The following is a 12,081-nucleotide window of genomic DNA, read 5'->3' as shown; positions in this document are numbered from 1 at the left end:
CTGTAAGCAACAGACAATTTGGGGGTATTTTATCTCATTTTTTTCAAGATTTCTTGCTTAAGGATTTTATCACTGACAATGTTTCAGCACATGTTCAGATAAATTTATAGTAGATAAAATTTCAACATTCAATACAGTGTATAGAATTACATTTTATACACAGAAGGCATTTTTCTGTAGCTAAGGATTGATAGCCAGTTCAAATTTCTACCAATTTTTTGAAGTAAAAGAATAAATCATGTGTATATAAAATTCAGAAATATTTAAATCCACATACATCTACAGGCTACATGTGGCACAATGCTAGAAAATCCAGACAAAGAATTTATTGATGAGTTTCATGCCTTGAAAGTGAAGAAACAACATAATATTTGGTATGTTTTGTACATCTGGATAATTTGAACAAATTTTAAAAGTTGATCTTTGTCTTCATTCAATTTTAATGCATTATGGAATCATAAGTCTGGAAAGTTCCATGGGACATTACTGAACCTAACTCAGTCCATTCTATTTCATTCTATTTAGTCAGCCATTCTAGTAGGAAACCTTCCACATGTCCAGGGTTGGACAAAGGGTTGAAGAAGCAGATTAATAAGATGTCAGCCATGCCTGAATTCAAGGAACTCAAAATCTAGTGGAGAAAATAGACATACGAATTTAAAATGATAACACCCTGGTTAAGTACCAAAAGGAGCACCACATAGGATGGGATATGTGGTGTGTTGTCACTAGAGAGGACAGGATGGCAGTTAGCTATCAGTGAAGGCTTTGGAAGTGAGGAGGAATTTAAACTGTGTTCACACCAACAAACTGGGGGTATAAGAGTTTTCCTGTCGAAAAATATGTACAAAAGCAAAAAGATGTAAATAATTTGGAGGAACTGCAAGTAGTGTAGCACTGATGAGTGCACATGATGAAATAATCAGAAGTGAGACTTGTTACTCAGAAGGATACAATGAAGGGATTCATGGACTTCCCAATGACAATGAATAATGTGTCTTAAATACGAGATCATGCCTGCATTTTGGAATTATACTTCTGGAATCATGGTAGGGGATGACTTTGAGAAAAAGAATCTAGTTAGGAAAATACTGCACTAGCTCAGGCAAGGTATAAAGAGATAGGAGCAACAGGAACTGAGAGGATGATAAAAAAATACGATAGGCATTCAAGAGGTAGACTCTATAGTAGTTAACGACTGGAGAAAAATAGAGAAATTGAAGACAACTCCAGTTTTATAATTTGAGTAACTTGGGGCCTGGTGATCATATTTATCAATAGTAAATACAAAGAATAAAACAAGTTGGGGAGAGAAGCTAAAAACTGAAATGAAACAGATATATCAATATAATAAGAAAAAGACCAAAAATTTTACATTAATACTAACAACTAGTATTACTGCAAACTTGCCACATGCCAAGGATTGCACAAACTCTTTATATATCATATTTCATTTAATCATGGGCAAGATACAGTAAGAGTGTAAACTAGAGAGTGATTGACTCTTCTGGGAAAACCTTACTACCAAGTGTTAACTTTATGGGCCTTGGTCAGGCATGTGGGTAGCAACTGGGTTTAGGGGATTATAGTTGTGTGGGGCATCCCACTCATTAGCCAAAGTCCTAAATAATATCAAGGGTCGGGATAAGGAAATCAAGATCAATTTCAAGTCAAAAATACAGGAGCACAACTGAAAATAAGAGCTAAAGCCAATGAGGAGTGGATCAGAGAATTCAGTAATAGTCCTTTGTTGGCTCTTAGCCACAGGATGTGAGGGTGGTGGTAGAAGCATACCTAGAGGGGGGCACAGGTAAGTCAACAGAGAGTTGTGAAGTTTGGGTACTTTCTGGAAATTTATTATTTAACTCCTCTAGAGTCTAAGAACACATTTGTATTATTTTTACCATTTTAAATTTGTAAGATTCATTTTATGGCCCAGAATATGGTAAATTTGATGATTATTCCTTGTGCATTTGCAAAAAAATGTATATTCTGCTGTGTGTATGTGTGTGAGTGTGGGTGGGTATGTGTGTGTGTTTGGAGGGGAGTGTTCCATAAATGTCAGTTAGATCAACGTGGTTGATATTATTCAGGTCATCTATATGCGTGCTCATTTTCTGTCTCGTATTGGTTAATGAGGGGATTGTTGAAGTCTTCAACTAAAATTGTATATTTGCTTTTGTCTCCTACATTCTGTCAGTTTTTGCTCGTTTCTGGTGCATACTTATTTATAATTGATAGACCTTCATGGAGAATTGACCCCTTTGTGTCATGAAACGCCCCTCTTTATTTCTGGTGCTATTTCTTGTTCTGAAGTCTTATTTATCTGATATTAGTGCAACTAATCTAGCTTTCTTTTTTTATTATTTACATGGTATATATTTTTCAATCCTAATATTTTATCCGTTTTATTTTTTCTATGTTTAAAGTGGGCTTCTTGTAAAGAGCACAGAATTGGGTCTTTCTGTTATATGCAGTCTGACAATATATCTTACTTGGTGGGTTTAGAGCATTTATGTGATTATTGATAGGTTGTACTAAAATCTACAACTTTCTAGCTGTTTTTATTTATTCCATCTGTTCTTTTTTATTTCCTTTTTTGCCTTCTTTTATATTAATTGAGCATTCTTACGATTCTATCTCCCCTCTTATTTATCAATTATACATTTTTATTATTTTTCAGTTTGTATAATTGACAAAATACTCTGCAGGATCTGCACCATCTTCTTTCACTGACTGCTCCAGCCACTTTGACCTCCTAGTTGTTTTTTGCATATGGCAGGCATGCTCCTCTCTCAAGATCTTTCTACTTCATGTTTCCTCTGCTAAAATGTTCTTCCCCAGATCTACACGTTCTACACTCTAACCTCCTTTGTACAAATATCATCTCCTCAATGAAGCCTTTCCAGACTACCTTATTTTATAGTGAACTCCTCATTAGTCCCTCCCATCATCTGCTATATTACATATTTACCTATTTTTTAAATCTCTTCTCCACTCACCAGAATCTAACTTCCATGGAAGTAGATATTTTTGTCTATTTCAATCAATACTGTAACTCCAGTGCCTAGAAAAGAGCCTGTCGTCAAACAGATTCTTAATAAATAACTGTTGAGTTAATGAATATTTATAAACTGAAAAAAGGAACCAGTGAAGTGTGAGAGATTAATAGCAAAGAAGAGATCAAATGATAAATAAATGTAATAAGAAACTAGAGGTAGACAGCAGGAGCGGATGGGTTATAGAGCACCAGAAAACAACCAGTCTTGACCCTCTCCCTTTGTAGCTGGAGTACATAGAAGTAGATAAATTTATGGGTGGTGGGGTAGAAAGTTGACAGAATTTATGTTAGGCAGCTCCTACTTTCCTTCTGACACAGGGTCATTTGCTGGGATTTGGGCAGGGTATGTGAGTGGTAAAGGGCATGGATTCAAAAGGACCACATCCAAAGAGCCATGATCACCACTGTGTTCTCTAGAGTTACATAAATTCCACTAAATGAGAGATAAGCACAAGTTTAAAAAACACTATCCATGAAGGATTCAAATAAAACTCTGGAATGATTGGCAACTTTCTTTTCATATTATCTGTAACCTGAAAAATAAAAGCAACTTATTTTTGTGTTGCTTAAGTCTTTAGGTAAAGTTAAAGAGTTTCAAGGTTTTCAACCTTAAATGCTGTCTTAAACAGCAAATTTAGTTGCATTCTGTACACAGGTTTATCTACTTAGGTTTATGAAATATCTGCTTTGCATTACATACCCACCATCTTCAAATAGAAAATATAAATTTAGCTATGAATTGGAGGGACAATGACAAATTAATTTAACTTTGTTTCTGAATTCTCCATTTTTCATTAAAGACTGGATTTGGTCATGGCTGGAACTGACATATCAGAATACCTCAAAATCAATAATTCTGTTGTTTTCCACTTTCATACCATTTTGGAGTTGTCTTATTGGTGCAGCTGCAGAATTTCTGGTTTTCTGTGCCCTCTCTGCAATCCTTTTGGCAGGTGGACAGAGAGATAACAGCACTTCCACTCTCAGGAGTCATATTATTAATATATATAATTCCCTGGCAACTACGAATGACTTCATCTTTCAGCCATGCCTGATTTTGCCACAGATATACAGGCCTTGCCTTTGCACAGAATAAATTCATATGGGATTTAATGAGAAAAATATTAGTAAATCTGTTACATTTAATGTTTTTTCAAGAGGATATCAAGGAATCTGAGACCATCAGCCTTTTGCTTATTAAATACATATAAAATGAATATGTTTCCTTTTGAAGTTAAACAATAATGCTATAAAATAACCTGTGTAAATCACATTTCTCTTTACTATACCTGCTAACCAGAAAATCAACAGCATGCATTTCCTGACACCTAAATTGGATAGATACATATTTGCAAACCCTAAATCAAGCAGGTATGTAGTCTAAAGTAAAGCACACAGGCTCAGCATAAGAAGGAATAAACTAATCAACAGGAAATTATGAAGATATTATGGTGGTAGCAAAGAACACAGACCCAGGAACATAATACATTCCATGAGAATAGAATTTGCTGTCTGACAATAGACAAACTCAATAAAGTTTTGGCATTGTAAGCCTCTAGCTGTGTGACTTAACAAGCTACTAAACCAGCCTAAGACTTGGTTCCCTCACCTTGTACATGAAGGTAAGGGGACCAACTCAACATGACTGCTATGTGGATTAAATGAGATAAATATATATAATAATTGGCCAACATCTATTTCGCACACAGTATGTGCATACTCAACAACTGTCAGTTGCCTTTTTGCATTCTTAAGTCTCAAAAACTTGGTTCAGAGACCATCAAACATTTTCTGAACAGATATTTTGCACTATGAATTAAAACAAGACTTTCCTTGCATTATCTAGGTAATAAAGTTCCAGATAAAACTTATAATGATGTGGGACATATTATTATGATTTTATAGATAAGACACTAAGTCCAGAGAAGTCCAGTAACTCATAGGAGGACACAGTGGTAACAAATAGCAAAGCCAGGATTTCTGACCTCAAAATCAAAGGCTTAAGTTCAATACAATCTCAGGAATAGACCAAACATATCTTTTAGACTTAATTAATTTACATATGGCCTCCCTACTCCCTAACAAATGAAAAGATGAGTGAGAAAGTTCAGGATCTTCCTCCTCTTCACAACCAATACCACCTGTGCCTCCATTATGTACAATTAACCAGTCTATAAGGTAAATCTGAATATGTTCCAAGGTACATAGACCAGCCCTTCAGGGACCATTAATTTCCCTATCAGCTACCGTTGCTATCTTCCTGAATATGTGACCAAAATTTAAAAGGAATGGCCATGCCCCTACTGTTAGGGAGATTTTAAAATGTTTTTTCTCTTAAAATATCCAACAAAAATGAGATATAGTACGCAAATGTTTGTGCCTCTAACCCTTTGAGGTTTCTGCTTTTTAAACCAAGAGTGGAGGCTATCTGGTTAACTGAGTAGGGAAAATCACAGGATAAAGACTTCACTGCAACAAAACATTCAGTCTCACATCACCAAAAATGTTTAAGACAAACGTTGATTGAAAAAGTGTGAATATTCCAGAAAAACACCTTAGTTGTTTAGTGGCTAATGACAATAACTACGATTTATATTAAAACTATTACATGCCAGACACTGAAAAGTAACGTGAAAAGATGAAAAGAACAAAACTACTAAAATGGAGAACTGGGAATTGAAACCAATGCTATATGACTCCAAAGCTGATTACTCCACCATGCAATGTTGCCTGCACTCTTTAGTCATCTAATAAACTCTTCTCAACCACTCCTGACTCTGCCACAACTAACACCTGCATAGATGGTTGCTTTGTTTGGTTTTGTTTATAAATAATGGCTATGATGATAATGCTATCACATACTGTCTCGTTTCATCCGAAGGTGCCCCAATTCTCCATTTTAAGATAAAGCAATAAAGTATTTCTTTCTGGATCCTCCTCCACCAGACTGAAAGCACACTGCCATGAATTCATTAACTCCCAGAAACTAAATATAAAAAGATGCAAAATTCTGTAACTTTTGCACACATATCATTTCCCACATAATCAAATTGGAACTATGTCTGTGATGAAGCATCAAGAATATTCACCAATTATCCACCCCTGGAAGAAATCATAAAATTAAGTAAATGCATTCTAATCCAGGAAGGAAATTTACCAGAGAATAAAGCGATTATCTGACTTGGCATTTGACCAGAATCCTCAAGTTAACTAGAATTCAGTAAGGAATTTTACCCTTGCAAAATAACCTTGACTTTGTAATCATCTTGGTCTATCTTTGAGAGTTTCTGTGAAAATGCACTTGAAATTTTTAAAAAGAGACCTGAGGTTTCTAATGTTCTGCAAGTGCATTAAAAATAACCAAAACTAACCGCCATTGGCATTTTTCAGTCAAGGGCTTGTCATCCAGAATCTTCAATGAGGTTGGAAATATTTTTTTTAGTTCAGGGTAATCTACAAAAACGAAGTAATATAAGAGAAAGAAAATAAACTAGCAACAAGAAAGTAAAGTTCTCTAATATTTTGGTTGAAATATGGGTTTAATCTTTAAGTCAGATGAATAGAAAGCCTTATAAATAATTATCACTGAAACAAAATAAGTTGCTTCACCATTTTTTATTTTTATTTTTTCCCAGTACGCCGGCCTCTCACTGCTGTGGCCTCTCCCGTTGCGGAGCACAGGCTCCAGATGCGCAGGCCCAGAGGCCATGGGTCATGGGCCTAGCCACTCCGCGGCATGTGGGATCTTCCCGGACCGGGGCACGAACCCGTGTCCCCTGCGTCGGCAGGCGGACTCTCACCCACTGCGCCACCAGGGAAGCCCCACCATTTTTTATTATAAATTTGATGCACATCAATTTATTTGACCATGAGCTATCCCTATTGGTCATTAAATCAAACTAAAACATTGAATTAATTATGCTGTGGTCCAGATATTTTGGAGATATTTATTCAGTCAGTCAATCATTAAGCACTTACGGAGCCCCTATTTCATACAAATACTATTCTGGGGACACAGACTCAAATATGTTATAGAGCCTGCCCTTAAAGAACTCACAGTCCAAGGAGACACATACATGTGAACGTAGCTCAATTCTTCACTCTAACCTAACTAGTTGTACGTTATAAACACAATAATAAAGTACATGAATTCTAAGACATATTTATTACCACCCACAAAACAATGTTCCTTTAGTTTGCAGAGAGCACACATAGAAATGAAACCACTCACATTCTTTCATTGCTTTGGTCTCAAGAACTTAAACAATGTATTTTAAGTGTGTAAAATGATAGAAGCCTATTTTAGAGCTAACTCTCTCTTTTCTACTTCAAGGATCAAGCATTACATTTACATGTGGCCAATCCTGTTGACGTGGTTCAAGTCCCTTTTCTGGGGAAAAAAGGCCATTCACAAATACAGATAACCTATGCCTAACATATTTAGTTCTAGCTTCCAGCTGTAGTTAGTGGCAAAGAAATAAAACATATTGAGATTCTGTTCAAACAAATGTGATAAATTTTATACCAGTGTAGGTATGGATTCACACGAAATCTGCAAAATGAAAGGATCAGGGGCTATACATTGTACTATATGTATGGATATGTTCAGTCAGAAAGAGAAATGAATAAGCTCTACTGAACAGTTAGAATTATGAGTTTATGTATCAATTTTTTTTATGTTTAATGGAAAGTGGGTAAGAAAAGATGTTTGATATAGGGTTTGTTTAAAACTTCTGCATTGTTTCTAAACTTTCTCTTTTTCTTCCTTTTCCATCAGATCTACCAGTCATTTAACCAAGAATTCCTCAATTTCTTCAAAAATGAGTCTTTGTTGACCATGTTCTTTCTGAAAAAAATAAGGGGAGGGACAGCCAAAATAGGAGACATAGGTCCTCTTGAATGAGCCCAGGTACTTTCAGTCAGATGGACAGATGGCTACACATCATGGTTTGAAAACACTGGTTACTGGGAAATCTGGAGGAGTCAACTACAATACTCAACATGAAAACCCAGGTAATATTGTTGCTATGGACTGAACTGTATCCCTCCAAATTAATAAGTTGAAGTCCTAACCCGCAATATAATGGCATCTGAAGATGGGTCCTCTCAGAGGTATTAGGTTTAAGTGAGGTCACGAGAGAGGGGCCTTCATTGTGGAATTAGTGCTCTTATAACAAGAGATACTGGAGAGTTTGCTCTCTCTGCCCTGTGTGGACACAGAGAGAAGGAGGCCTTCTACAAGCCAGGAAAAGAGTCCTCATCAGAATCTGACCATATAATACCCTGACCTAGACTCCAAAACTGTGACAAAATATATTTCTTTTGTTTAAGCCACCCAGTCTGTAGTATTTTATTATGGCAGCCCAAGTAGATGAAGATAGTTGTCTAAATTTTTTAGCATTGAATTTGAAAGAAAATAATAATTATGCTATAAATTGCTCACCATAAATCTTTAAATTTATGTTTTTGAATTGGGAGGTTATTTAAAAAGAATATAGGTATGTATCTGATCCATTCATCTACTTTCTGAATATTCAGCTTCCTGGATATCAACAAGAATAAAATTTTCTATATGTGCAATCAAATAAAAATGGACATCTTTACTCATACCTAGGAAAACAGAGAAGTGAATCTGAGACTATACCACAAGGTATAAAGAATTTCAGTTACAGGGCTATACTCATGATTACTTCAGAGATAAATAACCCTCCCATGCTCCTGAATACCTACGGAAGAACTGAATTTCCTATAGAAATTCTATAGAATCTTATGCTTCCTTCTACTCATGATACTGGCAAGCATCTAATGGATGTGCTTACATCCATTTGTCTGATTGCCTAAGATCCATTCCTGTATTAAACCATCAGACAGTAAAGCACATTTACCACATTACCAGAGCCCTTCAAAGAATTGCTTTCACTAAGGCACAACTTAATGTAATGTTCTTTGTCTCTGCTGAAGGTCGATACAAGAACCATTAGCCGGGCAATGTTTCTTTAGGTTTGAAGATTTTATTCCTAGATGTTCTCTGTATAAAGACGCAAGAAATAAATTTCCACTTTTTTTTGCAAGAAAAATAAATTGTCCTCACATCTTCCTTTTGTCAAAAGATACAAATAAATCTCTGCATTCCTACTTTTATTTCTTTTCCTTAACATCTGAAAACTTAAAACCAATTCTCATCACTGTTATCTCATTTCTGCTTTTAACCCAGGATATGCAATCTATTTAATTAAGATGCAGAAAAATCTACTCTTGAGATATATAATGCAATGCACCTCTTAATGATATGAGTAAGCATTTCCTTAAGACACGTGATACGGTAGCTGAAATGCAGTAATTTCCTTTACCCAGGGACTCAACCTTATATTTTACCACAGCTTTTCACTGATGCCTTTTGGAAATAATCAAAAATCAAATGCAACTATTTATTCCCATATGGTATTTCAAACGCTGTGTCACCTGAGAAGTGACTTGCAGCTAATGGGCAGATACTGAGTTAAGTTGAGGAGAAATGCAAAATGCACTACATATTCAGTACAATCCAAATAATAAGGCCACATCACTAAATTTATGACAGAAGGCATGTTGTATAGGGCCTCACAAGTCAGGCGATGTAATTCCTAAAAATAATTTGAATAAGAAATCCTCCACATTAGTCACATACTAGAAAATCAGAAAAATACTCTGATCACTGCAGACCTATTCCTCTCTACTCCTACTCTTGCCTCTTCCTACCAATGCTACGCTGCGCTGGTGAGGTGCAGCCTGTTCATTTCGAACTTCTCCACTAAAAGGAACTGTTTGGAAGATCACAAATGGTTCTCATTGAATTTCAACTCAAGATTAGGAATGAGGTAAGATAACACATATTCTTTACTCATGACAGCTAATGTGAACATTGGTTTGGAAGTGAAGGGTTCAAGTGATACAAAATACATTAGCTACAAATTAGATTTTATCAGATAACCACATAAGCATCTTTCAAATCTCGGCATATCTGACTTTTTCACCCTGATAGAAGCAGCAATTGTATGAGCTATCATGATAGGGAACACATAAAGTGGAGACTACAACATACAATCTCGTTATGTTCTGCTGGCCAAACAATTCATGGCACCAAATGTCAAAGCCCCAACAGCTAGACCAGCCCCCCAAGTCAACTCAGAGTAACTACTTCTTTCTGTTGTCCTAACCTAGCCACATTAAAATGTCCTTTTATTTATATATTTGAGACCATTTAAATATTACCTAGGGTAGCTATAACAAATGAATGGAAACTGATAAACATGGCATATTGAACATACTTATTTATCTTTAGCCTCCAAGAATACTACCAAAATGTACATAAATTAATAAAAATAGATAAAAGACAAGGGCAAAGCAAATGAAAGAGTTAATTCGAGCATACAAGATGCATCAATAAAGAAGATGAAGATGAAAATAAGATTCATGAGTGGTAACTGTTCTAGTAAGGATGACATCTGAAACCAATTCCAGCCAGACAATCTCTAGAAGCTCAGTAGGAGTAAGCAGGTATGTAGGAAGAAGTAGAAGATGGGTCTGAACAAGGGAGAATCCGTTGGAAGTCTTTATAAAGAGAATTTAGATCCTCAGATCTGCTCCCCTATCATATCATCTGGAGTAAAGTTTCTGGAAAATTTGAACTTAAGAACCTGTGGATTTGAGGCTGTACAAATGAGGGCAGGGATACAGTGCCATTTTGAAAACAGAAAAAATAATTCAATTACACATCCTTAAAGGAGGTTTGCATTCTACTTCTCATGCTCCACTCCCAGAATGCTAACAGTCAAGTTTAAATCCCTCCCCTGGGCAGTGGGTCAGAACAGTCTTCCACAGGGAGTTTGATCAGAACTAGAAAACACAATATACATATATGAAATCATTATGTCATACACATTAAACTGATGCAATGTTATATGTCAATTATATCTCAATAAAACTGGAAAAAAAACCCATATCTACAGATATTAACTTTGGACTTTTCCCTATGAAATGGTGAAGTCCCTACCAAACAGTGCTATACGAAGATGATGAGCTCTGTACAGAGCTTCTAATTACCCATTAAGCACCCCACTCTTAAAGAGAAATAGATTATCAAAGCATTACAAGATATTTGAGGAATATCCCTTAAAGAAAATAAAAAAATAAAATAAGCAAACAGGAAAACGGCACCTTGGAGAAGCAGAAGAAAATACTAAAACTTTATCATTAATGGTCTCAGAGAGAAGTTATTGAAATCAGGATGTAAAAAGAGATTGCTATAAAACAGAAACAGAGAACAAGCAAGAAAATATAAGTGGACAGCAGAAATAAAAAATTCAAGAGAGGGGTTTGAAGATAAAATTGAAAAAAAATATCAGAAGCACAGAACCAAAAAGAAAATAACTGAAAAATAAAAGAGAGGAAAAACAACAAGAGAATATTATAGGATCAATCCAAGTATTCCAGCATTTAATGAATTAGAGCATTAACATCCAGAATCAATATATAAAAAAAGTAGAGGGGAGTAAATTATCGAAGAAATATACTGTAAATCAACTATACTTCAATAAAATTTTTCTAATTATTTAAATGAGAAAAAATAAATTTTTAAAAAAGGAAATATAAGAAAATTGTCCAAAAGAAATTGAGTTTCCAAATTGAAAACCTCCTCCAAGTGTCCAGCACAACTGAATGAAAAAGATCCAAACCAAGATGACTCGTGAAATTTAAAAACAGTAAAGATAAAGGAAAGATGCTAAAAGCAACTAGAGGGGGAAAAAAATGACCACAAAGAATCAGGAATCAAAATAATATGTGACTTCTCAGTAGCAACACTGAAAGCCAGAAGACATTGAGGGAATGGTTTCAACATTTTAATCGAAGAAAACATGATTTCCAACATAAAATTTTCTATAAAATCAAACCAAATCTTATACAAGAACCCTTTCTATCTTCTCCCCACCTCCTCCTCCTGTTTCCTGCTTTGAGTGCAGATGTGATGGCAGTGATCCAGC

This window comes from Pseudorca crassidens, chromosome 14, assembly GCF_039906515.1.
Source record: "Pseudorca crassidens isolate mPseCra1 chromosome 14, mPseCra1.hap1, whole genome shotgun sequence".
In the NCBI taxonomy this organism is placed as follows: Eukaryota; Metazoa; Chordata; class Mammalia; order Artiodactyla; family Delphinidae; genus Pseudorca; species Pseudorca crassidens.
Note: the sequence above shows the minus strand (reverse complement) of the source record.